Genomic DNA, 13,723 nt, shown 5'->3' with positions numbered 1-13,723 from the left:
GGTGCAGAGTCTGCTTGAGATTCTCTCTCTCCCTCTGCGTCTCCCCTTCCCTACAACCTCTCTCTGTTTCTCTTTAAAATAAATAAATAAGATCTTAAAAAAAAATAAAGTTAAACTAGCATCATAAAAAGAAAGAAAGCAAGGCCTTGGACTTAATCAAGAAAAAGAAAATAATCTCAGTTTAGGGAAAAAAAACACAGGTGGAATAAATAAGGTCCTGCCCTCTAGCTTGAACGCAGATGAAATTATCCAACCGCACACATGCACATGCACACACATGGGGTGTGACTGGCCCCCATGGCCGTCTGGGATGGCCATAATTTGCCTGAGAGGCTGCAAACAGGACCATCCTCCTTCACTGGGGTTTTCCAGAGCCAACACTGGAACTTCCTCAGAGCTGGGGCTGAATTCCATATGATGGTCCAGGAGACTGCGGCTGGAGAGCCTTCTTTTGCACCATCAGCCCAGCCAGGTGCAAGCAGCTGCTGAAATGCACTGGAGAATAAAAAGTCTCACAGAGACAGGGTGTCTGACCCTTCACCACTGAGAGGCACCGTTCACTCTTGGGTCCCTGGGAAAGGACAGCATTTGGCAAATAATAGGTGCATGATAAATATTTGTTGAGTGGATAAATGAAAAGGGCACGCACACGTTGGACATCACAATGCTGGCTCAGTGTCCCCTGGGGGGCTGGCTCACTGCACCCACCCATTCTGGCTGCCGGCTCCTCCTGGCAGGTGCTGGAGCTCCTCTAAGCACCGTGCCTGCTGCCTGCAGCAAGAAAGAAAGAGAGCGGAAGCCCAAGGAGTCGGCCCGGACTGGCTGGTCTCACATTACTGTCAGCAGTGGCCTGTCAACCGCTTATTTAAAGCTCACAATGTCTGCTCTTGTTGCACAGACAGACCTGCCATTAGGAGCTTTCCAGACCAAACCTCGGCTGCTCTGGAGAACAGTAATTAAATCAGCAGACCACGATGTCTGCTTTCTGTTCTTTTCACACCTGTCTGCCAACAGCTGGCTTACTGGGTACAAGGAAGATCTTGGCAGGGCCCAGACTGGTAAGCGCCCTACAAAAATATCCAAAGGCCTGAGGCCGGTGGGGAGGGAGGCGGTGGTCAGTTTGTGCTGGGCCAGCGTCTGCGACCAACAGCAACTGGCTGGCATGTCCTGGGGGACCTGCCACATGGCCTGGGGGAGCTGTAGCTGGGGCGGGGATGAAAGAAGCTCACATACAGAGTCAGCAATAGACTATTGGGAGCAGCCAGGAATAATTGCCCACTTCCTGAGGATCTGTTGGGTGCTCCCATGCACCAGAGGCCATGCTGGCATCTCCGTCTTTTAGGTTGCTCCTTAAGTGGCCCAGAGTTGAGCTGTTTCCCCAGGCAGAGGAAAGCACAGCCTGCCACCAAGAGGTGTTCTGGAAATGCCTGGCAGACAGGGCAGGGGAAGAGGTGGGTGACGGCTCAACTCCAAAGCCAGCCCATGACAGACTCTGCAGCCAGCTTCTCCCCCTTTCTTGCAGCAGCTGGGGGAGCCCCTGGACAGTGTGTCCTGGGTTTAGAGCACCAGGAGTGGAAAGGAGAAGCCTCCAGGCTGCCAGGGGCTCATCTGAATGGAGGTCAGCATGTCACTTTCCTCTCTGAGGATCCCTGGGGCCTTCTCTAAATACACACAGCCTGGAATTTCTGCTCTGCTGATTGTCCAAAAATAAGAAAAATACCCAGAGAGCCCCCACTGAGCCCTGCCCCACTCCAGGTCACAGAAACACAAGATGATTGAAAATACCCAGAGCCCTTAAAGGGGCACCTTCCTCAGCAGAGCCTGGCACATGGTGGGAGGTGGGGTGGGGAGGGCCCAAAGGCTGAGCCGTCCCAAGGAGAGGAAGTGAGGTCCCTGCTGGCCATCTCCAGCTGGGACCTCTGCTCTGAGGGGCTTTGGGGAGGAGAGCCACATACAGAACCGTCCCTGAGGTCTGGAAGGCCCTAGAAGAAATGATATAAGAGGTCTGTTGATTCCTACTTAAAAAGAAACCCAACTAAGGTCTGTGTATTTCCCTCATAGCTGAAAAGTTCAAGAAAAGAAAAAACAGAAAAGCCTGTGTTAGCACCAAGTGGGGAAGTTGGTGCATTTTCTTCCCCCATGCCTCCTGCACAGCTCTAATTGCCAGGACCTTCCTTGTCTTTTCAGTGTGAGGACAGGCTTGGGTCTGTGTTGGGGGTGCAGGGGGCCTGGGGGGAATGGGGGTAGGGGTAGAGCTGGCTCTGGAGAGGCTGGGGTGAAGGAAAGTTTCTCCCCTGGGGAGCAGGCTGTGGTCCAAGTCCACACCTCACAGCTGGAATGTGTGTGTATATGGGGGGGTCAAAATCTACACCCCACCACTAGGGTATGTATCTGGGGGAGGGGGTCCAAGTCTACACTCCACTGCTGATGTGTGTGAATGAATAAGAATGTATGAGAAAGGGCAGCCTGGTGGCGCAGCGGTTTAGTGCCGCCTGCAGCCTGGGGTGTGATCCTGGGGACCCAGGATTGAGTCTCACATCAGGCTTCCTGCATGGAGCCTGCTTCTCCCTCCGCCTGTGTCTCTGCCTCTTTCTTTGCTCTCTCTGAATGAATGAATAAATAAATCTTAAAAAAAAAAAAAAAGAATGTATGAGAAAGAGTGTGTGTGTGTGTGTGTATGAAGGGGGAGACAGGGAGAGAGAGAATATGAATGTGACAATAGAGGGGGCGTGGGGGCTCCATAGACGCCAGGAAGGCAGCCATGGACTCAACAGTAGGGTGACCTGGGGAGGGTGCTGGCACAGCACTGGAACGCCCCATTAGAGGTGCACCCCCAGCCCTTCTGGGCGGCAAGCTTGAGCCAGTCAGCCCACTCCTCCGCACACCCCCAACTCGGCCGTGTCTATAAAACAGCTGCTCTGGGAACCACCGCCTCCTCCCTGAGCTGTGGAGATCAAGTGAGCTCTTCAATATTATATTTAGAAGTGCATTTGAAACTGCAAGGGGCTATGCAAAACTGCGAGAATGTCATTCAGCAAAAGGCTGATGCACTGTGCTCCCTAACGGTACTCCTGCTGGACGCTCACATCCCTGTGTTGGATAAAATGGACATCTGGGGGCACCTGGGTGTCTCAGTCAATTAGCATCTGACTCTCGATTTCAGCTCAGGTCATGATCTCAGGATCCTGAGGTTGAGCCCCGCCTCACACTCCATTCTCAGCAGGAAGTCCGCTTGAGACTCTCCCTCTCCCTCTGGCCCTCCCCCTCCTTGCACACACACTGGCTCTCTCACACACACACTCTCTCTCTCTCTCAAAATAAATAAATAAAATATTTAAATGCAATACCATTCCCCCCCCCCCACAAAAAACAATGGACATCTCTTTGGCCACCTTAAATGCACCCACCGTCCGCCCCCTCTGGTTCACCTTGAGACTCACAGAAGATAATAAAGGAACATATGAGTGCTGAGAACATTGAGCTGTTGACTGCAGGCCTGAGGCACCCTGTGTGGGGCGGGCTGTGCTGGAGCCACAAGAGAAGACCAGCTTCTATCCTTTCCCTACCACTTACCACTCATCGTCCTTGGGCAGACCACTTAACTTTTCCTCTGTTAAACAGGAATGGTGACCCATGGCTTTGTTCTCCTTACAGAGATTTTTCCTTTTGTGTGTGTGTGAGGGCCAAGGAAAACATGTATTTGGGAGCATTTTGAGGTGGGTACATTGAGGCCAAGAGACTTACAAAGTTCTTATCTCTTAAAAGTGGAGAAGTCAGGTTGGATTGAACTTGGGGTCATGACTCCCAAGTTCAGCCCCTTTCCATGCCATGTCAACTAGTATTTAGGAATAAAAACAAGAGTAATGCAGATTATGAACAGTGATCACCATTGCTCTCGAAAATATCTCAGGCCACCTGGCACTTCTGTGCTCCATAGAGATGCCCCTCTGGGCTAAAGGGGCACAGCTTGATCAGGATAGCAAAGTCTCTATCTAAGACCCCATTCACCACTCACCCCTCTACCAAACACCCATGGACAGTATACAACCTGCCCAACTCCACATGGGCAGCCTTGATTGTTATCAGCTTAAGTTTTAAGCTCCTTTTCTACAGCAGGACATTGAACATTTGGTTGTTTTCCAGGTTGTCCCCCCACACAGAGCAGTGAAATCAGTGGGCTAGAAGGTAGATTTTGGCCTGGAAAGAAAGGTGCCAGCCTGCCAGCCAGACAGACATGGCCAGTGCCCTCCACCTTTCCTGAGAGAACAAGGAAGGGGTGTGGCCTAGAAGCAAAAGGAAGAAAGACTAGAAGGAGAGGAAGACCAATGTAGTCAGGATTTAAATCAGGTACATCCTCAACCCACAGAGGAAGAGAGGGCATTGTCAAACTCCCCTCTAAAGAGGGGACATAGAGAGGAGTCTTTTAATTTTTTTTAAGATTTTATTTATTTGAGAGTGAGTGAGCAAGTGAGTGAGAGAGGAAGCATGCACACAAGCCGGGGGGGAGGGGCAGAGGGAGAGGGAGAAGCAGACTCCCCACTGAGCAGGGAGTCCCACGTGGGGCTTGATCCCCAAACTCCGGGATCATGACCTGAGCCAAAGGCAGATGCTTAAACAACTGAGCCACCCAGGTGCCCCGCGAGAAGGGAGTCTTGAATGTTCCCAGGGTTTCTAAAGAACCTCTCCATCCCCGTTGCAAGCTTTCCCCCAAAACCAGGAGGTCTGGCCAGCCCAGAATCCCATACCCTCAAGGGAAGAAGAGTTGAGCCTTCTCTGGTGAAAAAATGAGGGAAGCCCAGTTACCTCCCTTGCCCCTGCTCTCCATTTATCACATCCCTTTGTTCAAGGCGTGGACCAATGACAAAGCTCTTTTTTGTGCATTTTGCCTTGGGGGAGACACGACCCAAATCCTGGGGTTCACGGGGCTCCATCCAGTCTGAGCAGCTGGTGGAAGAACTCAACAGGGAGCAAAAGTCTTGTAGTACCTGCTAGGTGGAGGCAATCAGCCAAGACCCCAGTCTCTGTGTGTTTCGAGGCCAAATGAGTTTCCAGGTCAGAGTCAATGTGTTACCTGATAAGAACACAGAGCTTTGAACCAGCTAACCTAGATTCAAGTTCCTACTCAGCTCCTCGCCCACCCAGTTGGTGACTCAAGTGAGTTAGCTAATCTCTCTGAGCCTACTTCCTTATCTGGAAAATAGAATGAATGGGCACATCATGGAATCAATGTCAATTAAGGTATGAAAGACTACAGTGGGGCAGGATAGCAGGAAAGTGAAGAACAGGATATTTTGACTTAGCCCTGCATTTGGGTCCTGGGTCCATTGTTCACTAGCATTGGGACCTTGGACAGGTAGGGACACACACATATATATATATTTTTTTAATATGGACTCTATTTCTTAGAGCGGTCTTAGGTTCACAGCAAAGTCGAGTGGAAATTGCAGCATTCCATTTACCATAACCCTCCTGCCCCTGAACAGCCTCCCCCATCAGAACAGCACATTTGTTATAATCAATGAACCTACACGGACACATCATCACCCAGAGCCCATAGTTTACATCTGAGTTCACTCTTGGTGTTGTACATTCTATGGGTCTTAATAAATGAATCACTGCCCTAAAAATTCTCTGTGCTCCAATTCATCCAACCCTCCCCTGAAGCCCTAGCAACCATTGAACTTTTATTTTCTCCATTGTTTTGCCTTTTCTACAATATTATATAGTTGGAATCATATGATATGCAGCCTTACCAGATTGGCTTTTTTCACTTAGTAATGTGTATTTAAGGTTTCACCATGTCTTTTCATGACTTGATAACTCATTTCTTGTTAGCACTGAATAATATTCCACTGTTTAGATATACCATAGTTTATTTATCCTTCCACCTACTGAAGGACATCTTGGTTGCTTCCAAGTTTTGGCAATTATGAATAAAGCTGCTATAAACATCCATGTGCAAGTTTTTGTGTGGACAGAAGTTTTCAGCTCGTTTGAGTAAATATTGAAGAGCACCATTGCTGGATCATATGGTTACTCTCACTTCTCTGAGCCTCATTTTCTTCATTGGTAAAGTGGAGAGAACGTAGTCCTACAGGGTATTACAAGGTTTACGTGAACTAATGCACGAGAAGCTTTCGCACAGTGCCCAGCACGTAGGCCGCACTCAACACATGGCTGTCCTGTTCAAGTACTGACGGTAATGCTAACATGAAAGACGTGAGTCCAAGCACTGATGGAAGGAGATGACATTCATGTGTCGTAGTCATAGGTCATCTGTCCATAGTCCAAAAAGATGCAGGGCAACAGGAAACACTGACAGGCCATCAGAATGCCACTGCCTCCATCAAGGGTAAATATGGTGGCCCTGAGTGCTGTAAGCCAGAGCAGCCTAAGCTTGGAAGGAAGGTGGAGACAAACCCATGTCACTGTCCACAGGGAAGCAGTCTCAGGTTCAGCAAGTCAGGGCCCCGGGTGGATCACAGAGTCTTAGACACCTGCTGACCTCCACTGTGTCTTCCTTGGCTTCCCAAGCCTGCACCCAGGCAGCCTCCCCATCCCCTTCCTCCACTTGACCCATCTGAAGCTAAGCCCTGCCCATCACTAGAGGCTCAGAGGTGACAAAAACAGGGCTTTTTTTTTTTTTTTTTTTTTGTCTTTTAACCTACTTCCTGTGTACTCACTTCATTGTTCCCAGAATTACCAAGTCACCAGGAAGCTTTGCTAGCTCAGGTTTTTTCTTGTTGTTTTTCTCTTTGCTTCTCTGGAGACAAGACCCACTTGGGGTCTAGACTCATACATAAAGTGTGAGCCAGTGGTAGTTCTTTGGAACCCACTTCTTTGGGATGTCTTTGGAGATACCAAGTGAGCACATGGGGCTGAATGACAAAATGAGTCCCGCTGTGCGGTGTGTGGTTTCAGAGGGTCATGCATTCTTTTCCGCTGAGGGGACTAGAACCCTATTCCCTGGGTCTCCAGAGCTGGGCAGTGCTAGCTGGAAATAATGATTGTGTTTTATTGTTTATATGTCACTCTTCCTTCTCCAGGCTGCCATGGAACTATTAAATGGTCTGAGTCAGAATTAGGCCTGAGCCTTCCAGGAAGCTTTGCTTACTCAGCCCCTGCCCGCAGCAACTTACTTCACCTTTTGTCCAGCAGGGTCATCAGGTCATTCATACAACCTTCTGTCCTGCCCCTGTACCTCTTCTCATCAACAAACATTAAGGAGAAGCGAGAGCTGCTCTGCCCTTGTTCTTGAAGCAAGCCCTTTTGCTTAGGAAGCAAAGCCCTTTGGAAAGCTGGTGTTTCTGTCAATGATGCTTACAAAGCAGGTGAGTGGAGGCGGCTTCTGGCTGAGAGCCTGGGGTAGGTACTGCTCTAGCAATGTCAGCTGAGCGTCCTCAGGCTTGTCACCTCTAATATGAGGGTGTTTTACTTGATGAACTCTTTGATCTTTTCTAGATCCTATTTTAAATACTTTTCCAAGTACCTCAGCACTATCCAATAGAAGTTTCTGCAATGGTGGGAAAGCTCACTAAAGCTTTGCTGTCTGATAGTGGCAGCCAGTGGCCCCACGTGGCCACTGGGCATGTGAAATGTGCCTAGGGCAGGCAAGCCACATTATTTCATTTATTTTAATGAATTAAACTTTATTATTAAAAACTATTAAAATTATTATTGTTATAATTATTTTAATTAATTTAAATGTAAGCAGCCACATAGCTTTCTAAGCTACCATATTAGAAAACACAGATCTAGGAAGCCAGATTCTATCTTTAAAACCATGGGTTGGGTCAAATTCTGTCTGAAAATTATACCACAAATCCACTCAGTTCTCTCATTTCCATTTTCTACCTTAAGCCGAACCACTAACATTGCTTTCTCCTTGGTTTCTCTTCTCCCACTTTCACCGCCTATAATACTTTTGCCCCAGCCCAGAGCAAACTTCTTAAGACATAAAGAATAGGTAAATAAAATATTTTTTTAAAAAAAGACATAAAATTGGCCAAGGTATTCCTCTTCTCAAAAACCTCAACATCCCTATTGCAGTAAACCTGAAAATCCACCTGAGGCCTGCAGGTGCTCGTACTCTGAATGCCACTCCCTTCTGGCCTCACCTGGCTCTTCATTGTACCTAACACTTTAGGTTTCTGGAAGCTGCCAAACCCTTATTGAGCTCAGGTGCTTTGCATAAACTTTCCCTTGGTTATAGAGCTGTGCTGTTCAATACAATGGCCACTGGATACACGTGGCTCTCTGCTTATCTATATTTAAGTTAATAAAAATTAAATAAAATTAGAAATTCAGTTCCTTGGTCACACTAGACACTTTTCAAGTGCTCCATAGTCACAGGTGGCTTGAGGCTACATGTTGGATTGCACAAATATGAAATATTTCCATGCTCATAGAAAATTCCTTTGGATAATGTAGTTCTGGAACATTCTTCCCCACACTCCAGCTAGACTAATTCCTACCCATCTTTCAAGTCTCAGCTCAAATATCACATTCTCACAGAGGCCTTTTCTAGTCCTTCAGTCTAAATGAAGAACTCCTGCTGTCTTTCTTATAAAGCTTGCAATTTTCCTTTCTTATTCTTACAACGAAAAAGAATACAAAGTCGCAATTATGCACATGGTTGCCTATTGTGTGTATTTTCTATCAAAGTCTCAGAAAAGGACACCGGGGTGGCTCAGCGGCTGAGTGTCTGCCTTCGGCTCAGGGCATGATTCCGGGTCCAGGGATCAAGTCCCACATCAAGCTCCCTGTGAGGAGCCTGCTTCTCCCTCTGCCTGTGTCTCTGCCTCTCTCTCTCTCTCTCTCTTTCTCATGAATAAATAAATAAAATCTTTTTTTTAAAAAGTCTCAGAAAATGTCCTTTTTGTTTATCAGTCAGTCCCCTACCCTTATCTCAGCTCTTCACACTTAGTAGAAGCTCATTCATGCTGGGTGAATGAATGAAATACTGAATAAATGCTGGATAGAGTGGTTGCCTATCATTTACTTGCCTGACAAAGCACTAGGTAAGGAGCAAAACGTCAGGAACTATATGAACCTGGGATGAAATCCTGACTCCATACGTATTTTGGCCAATTGGTTAACCTTTCCAAGCACCATCTCCCCACTGGTAAAAGGGTATGCTAGTGCCCAGCTCACAGCACAGTAGTGAGCAGTGAATGAGGTAGGTAACTGATGCCATGTATTTCTTTTCCTCTACTACTTCCTCTATGTCTTTCCAGCCTTTTCCATGGTCCTCTCCCCCTCTCACTGCCTCTCTGGCCTTGACTTCTAAGTCTCTTGTCCCTCAGCCCCACCCTTACCAGGAGGCCTTTAATTCTCTCCAAGCTGCCACCACTCATTGATCACAACATTCCTCCCACAGAGGGAGCCTACTTTGTTTGGGTCCGTCCTCACTGCCTTCCCCACCTTTGGCTATATGAACCACCCAGAATTCTTAAAAGCACCCACCCATCCTGGAGACGCTCTCAGAATATCAGGTGCATACAGCACCTGGCCCACAGTGATACCACAATCTTTTCTGGGGCATTTGCAATAAATTCCTATTTTTGGACCACCTACATCAGCATCCCTTCTTAATTTTAAACGAATTAAACAAGTGTTTGTTTAAAATGAAGATTCGTAGGTCCCAATCCTGACTCATCTGATCTCTGCAAGGGGGGCCCTGGAAGCTGCATTTTCATTAACTATCTCAGGCAACTCTATTGCTCAAGGCCAAGGCTTGACAGTGTAGAATATTTAGTCCCCTGGAGTGCTGGGAGGGTTCTTCTACATCACTCAAAGGTCCTCCCTTTAATCTGTATAAAATTTCATTTTACATCAGAAGATTACTTAGCAAATACCTACCTGGTAAAGTTATTACTGAATTACTAGTATTTGGGACTTGTTAACTCATGTTAAAATTTACTAAGGTTTACAGTGGACCCCAACTCACTGTTCTCCCAAGGAAGAAGGCAGCCATGCAGTATGAGGTCTTCCTGTGGACTGCGTGAGGCACAGGCCCAAAAAAGTCACCACAAGTCCCCAGTGAGTCTAGAATGACTTGCTGCAACCATAGGACTATCTTGAGCTGGTCATGATTTTAAATTACTGCTCTTCTTGGTCTTTGATGATAACTTATGGTTAGCTCCTCTTTGTTGATTAACTTATTGTGGGTTGCATGGGGAGCCCTCTAGTTTGTAGGGGTGCAGATTGATATCAACGCAAGCATGGCCTACACATACATTCTCAGGAGCTAGACTTTAAGACATGCAACCTGCTGTTCAAACATAAGTAATCTTAAAGCTAAAGCAGTTGTGTATTTATATAATCTCTCCAAAATTTACTTTAGATTAATATTTTATTGTTGTAACCAGGTTCATTTTGCACGCAGCAGTATAAAGGGTAGGGCTGGCTGGCTGCAGGCAGAGTCACATGACCAGCACTCTGCTGCACACAGCTACATGGCTCCTTTTTATCTGCTTTGCACCCCAGGCCACCTCCTCTTGTCAGAACCGCGAGGTCCCTGGGCCTCTACCTCACCCCCCTACAGTCCACTTTCCCCAGTACCCACCCCCAGAAAAGTACAGCATGGCAATCCTAGGTGGGAGTTTCTCTGGCTCTCAGAAATAGCAGTTAGAAGCATCCCCAGGCCCTATCTTCTTTCCCCTCTTCATGGGGGGGTGGGGGGGAGGGGGGGGGCTTGACTTCTTCCACACCCTGCAGAGGAATTACAGAGCACAACAGCAGCCTGATATCCCTGGAAAAGTTTCAAGAATGACTCCCACATGTTGACCCTCTGTCCTTTGTCAGACACCACGCTGGGCTGTTATATACAGGTTCTGAAATCCTTACCACAGCAGCAGCCTGCAAGGCAGGGCTATGTCTCCTTCATGCAGATGAGGGCTGAGGGTCAGAGCCCACTAAACTGAGCTTCTCACCCGAGATCCCCTGGCTCAGATCCTGAGGAGATCAGCCCCTGACAGCGCTCCCCCCTCCCCCCCGCCCCATGCCTTCCTTCCTGTTTCTACTCTACCTTATCTCATTTATGTTAACCTGCACAAAAATAGCAAGATCCTGCTGGTTTGCAAATGTCAAACATTTAAATTTTTTGTTAAATACTGAGGCTCATTTATATACAGTGAATGCATAGCTGATTTGCAACACTCCCTGAGTTTTGATAGATGCATAACGCATACCCCATTTAACATACAGAATGTCTCCTCACCCCAGAAGGATCCCTGTGCTCTCTCCCAGTCAATCCCTACTCCCCCACCCAGAGGAACTCATTTAGTTTTCAGATCTTCCATTTTGTTCAGGCAGCTGGAAGCAAGGGAAAACAGAGTAGCAGGAGCTGGACAAAGCCAGGGAAGCACAAATATTGTCACCGTCCTAGCTACAGCCCGCAGCAATGGTATGTCCATCCACCTTCAGCCTAGTGAAACAACATACTTTTGCTGTGTACTTTCCTTTCCTTCCAAAGGAAACAACAGCCAAGAGACATCCTGGGAAGCTCAGGCACGTCTCCCTTGGTCTTCTGCTCACCAGGGCTCAGGGCCAGCCACACCCTTGGGGCTCTTCCATGGTCCTCCCTAGCCCTCAGCTGCTGCCCTGAGGCCCCCTCCTCATGCCACAGTTCCAGGGTCCCCAGCAGAGCCCTCTCCGGTGTAGCTGGAGCAAGTTAACAACAAACAGCACTCCTGGGGACAGGCGAGAGGCAGGGATGAAGAAACTGCCCATGCACCCTAACAGCTGGGACTGCACCCAGGCCCCCCTCTGCATTCCTGCTGAGGGTCTGATGACATCCTGTTCAGCATGTCTATACAAACAAGCCTTGTGTTCATCTCAGAGTTGTTTATGTTAATAGAACAACTTGGGACCCAGCCAAATGTCAACATCGGGGACTCGTTAAATAAACCACGGTGCCACCCATACAATAGAAAACCACCTAGCCATTCAAGATGACATCGAGGAAGACTATGAACAGACCTGGAAAGCTGGGTGCATATATTGCTAACTTTTAAAGGCATCTCACAAAACGACATAACATTAACAGTTCTGTTTGAGTGCTCTGGTGACTGGTGCTTATCACATTCTCTTCTGATTTGCCCGCACTTTGTGCAATGGATAGGTAATAATACATAAAAGTTACTTACTGAAGGTGCCTGGCTTTTATGCTGTTAAATCGCGAGGACCAAAGCATATGCAGGAAGCCTAGAAATGCCTAGACAGCAATTTCAGCCACAGGGCTGAGGGGATGGCCCTGCACTCCCCATGCCCTTGGGGCAGGAGCCTGTGGCTGCTGGGCTCCCATTCAGAAGATCTTACTCTTGCACACACGTATCTCATCATTTGGAAGAAACTGGCCCATTTACGCCCAAGGAAAGCCAGCTGTTCTCACTGCTCCTTGCACGTGAGCTCCTGCCTCCACAGTTTGTCCTTGCCATTCCCTGGGCCTGAGGAGCCCTCTGGCATGCCCCCAACGTAGGTAAACTCTACCCATCGGTGCTAGGTGGGTAACGGCTCTCCCCAGATATCCACCCCCTAACCCCTGGACCCTGTAAGTACGTGACCTCTCTTGGCGAAAGGGAGTCTGCAGATGCAGTGCAGGTTACAGACCTGGAAATCGAGAGACTAGACTGGATGCTCCAGGTGGACCCAGTATAATCACAGGTGCCCTTAAAAGCAGAGAACTTCTCCAGCTGGGGTCAGAAGAGATGTGGCAAAGGAAGTCAGAAAAATCCAAAGCATCAGAGGGACTCACCTCCCACTGCTGGATGAGGCCACACATAAAGCATTTAGGGGAGTGTGGTGGCCTCTAGGAGGAAAGGCAGGCCCCCTTCTGATGGCCAGCAGGGAAAAGGGACCTCGGTCCTGTCACCACAAGGATCGAAACAATTCGAACAAGCTTGGAGGCAGATTCATCTCCAGAGCTTCTAGAAAGAAATGCAGCCCTGCCAACACCCTGATTTTGACCTTGTGAAACCAAGCAAAGGATCTAATAGAGCCACGCTGTACTCACACCCCAGGCCTACAGAACTGTGGGACACTAACTCTCAAATAGGCGATGTGGTATTACTGACTCTAGTCCCATGCTGTACCTTGCAAGGTGTCATTTTAATGTATGAAACTTGTGGTAATTTGGTAGGGCCACATTGGAAAGCTAACACACCATCCTTCAGCACCAGTACAAATGCCACCTTCTCTGATTTCTCCATCCAAGCATTCTGCTCCTAAGTTTCTTCAGCCTTGACTATGGTCCACCTGTATCAGGGGTATTTTTCTCCTGCCCGACTGTGTGCTATGCAGGGCAGTATCTGAGGCCTCCTCACCTTTATTTTCCTTCCAGGGCAGAGCACATTCCTCATATGTAGTCAGTGTTAAGTTTTTGCCGGAAGGATGTCTCATGACCTATATGGGTGGTTATTGTTTAGTAAAATGAGTTGCTGTGGCAATGGGCCCTAGAAATATTTGCAAATATACAAAGGAGTAGCTGATTGATGATGGCAAGTGACAGCATTAAGAAAAACCAGAATGTGCAGAAGTAGGCTATGCTAATTTTTGGATGCTTGGAATCTGAGCGCTCTAGCAGTTGGCTCTAAGACGCAAATCTGTACACAAAATAAACAGGATTGAAAGTTAGGATCAAAAATGTTTCAGTATATAACCTCTTAAAACATTCGACTTCTGGCAACATGAAGATTTAATTAAATGAATGTTCTTCTTCTGC

At 47.8% G+C, this 13,723-nt stretch overlaps 2 long non-coding RNA genes across 3 annotated transcripts in view; one reads left to right on the top strand and one right to left on the bottom strand.

The window, feature by feature from the left end:
* Positions 1-561, bottom strand: part of LOC140601553 (uncharacterized) — a 45,002-nt gene extending 44,441 nt beyond the window's left edge. For both annotated transcript variants that reach the window (XR_012004559.1, XR_012004558.1), the window contains exon 1: positions 326-561. This is a non-coding gene — a long non-coding RNA (uncharacterized lncRNA). The remainder of the gene's footprint in view (positions 1-325) is intronic.
* Positions 562-723: 162 nt separating this feature from the next.
* On the top strand, positions 724-8,750 carry LOC140600712 (uncharacterized). The gene is made up of 3 exons (XR_012003874.1): positions 724-1,058; positions 1,523-1,618; positions 7,159-8,750. It is a non-coding gene; the product is annotated as an uncharacterized lncRNA (long non-coding RNA).
* Positions 8,751-13,723: the final 4,973 nt, after the last annotated feature.

The sequence above is a fragment of the Canis lupus genome, chromosome 12, assembly GCF_048164855.1.
Source record: "Canis lupus baileyi chromosome 12, mCanLup2.hap1, whole genome shotgun sequence".
Taxonomy (NCBI): domain Eukaryota; kingdom Metazoa; phylum Chordata; class Mammalia; order Carnivora; family Canidae; genus Canis; species Canis lupus.
The sequence above is the reverse complement of the archived record's forward strand: the minus strand, read 5'-3'. Positions and strand labels throughout refer to the sequence as shown.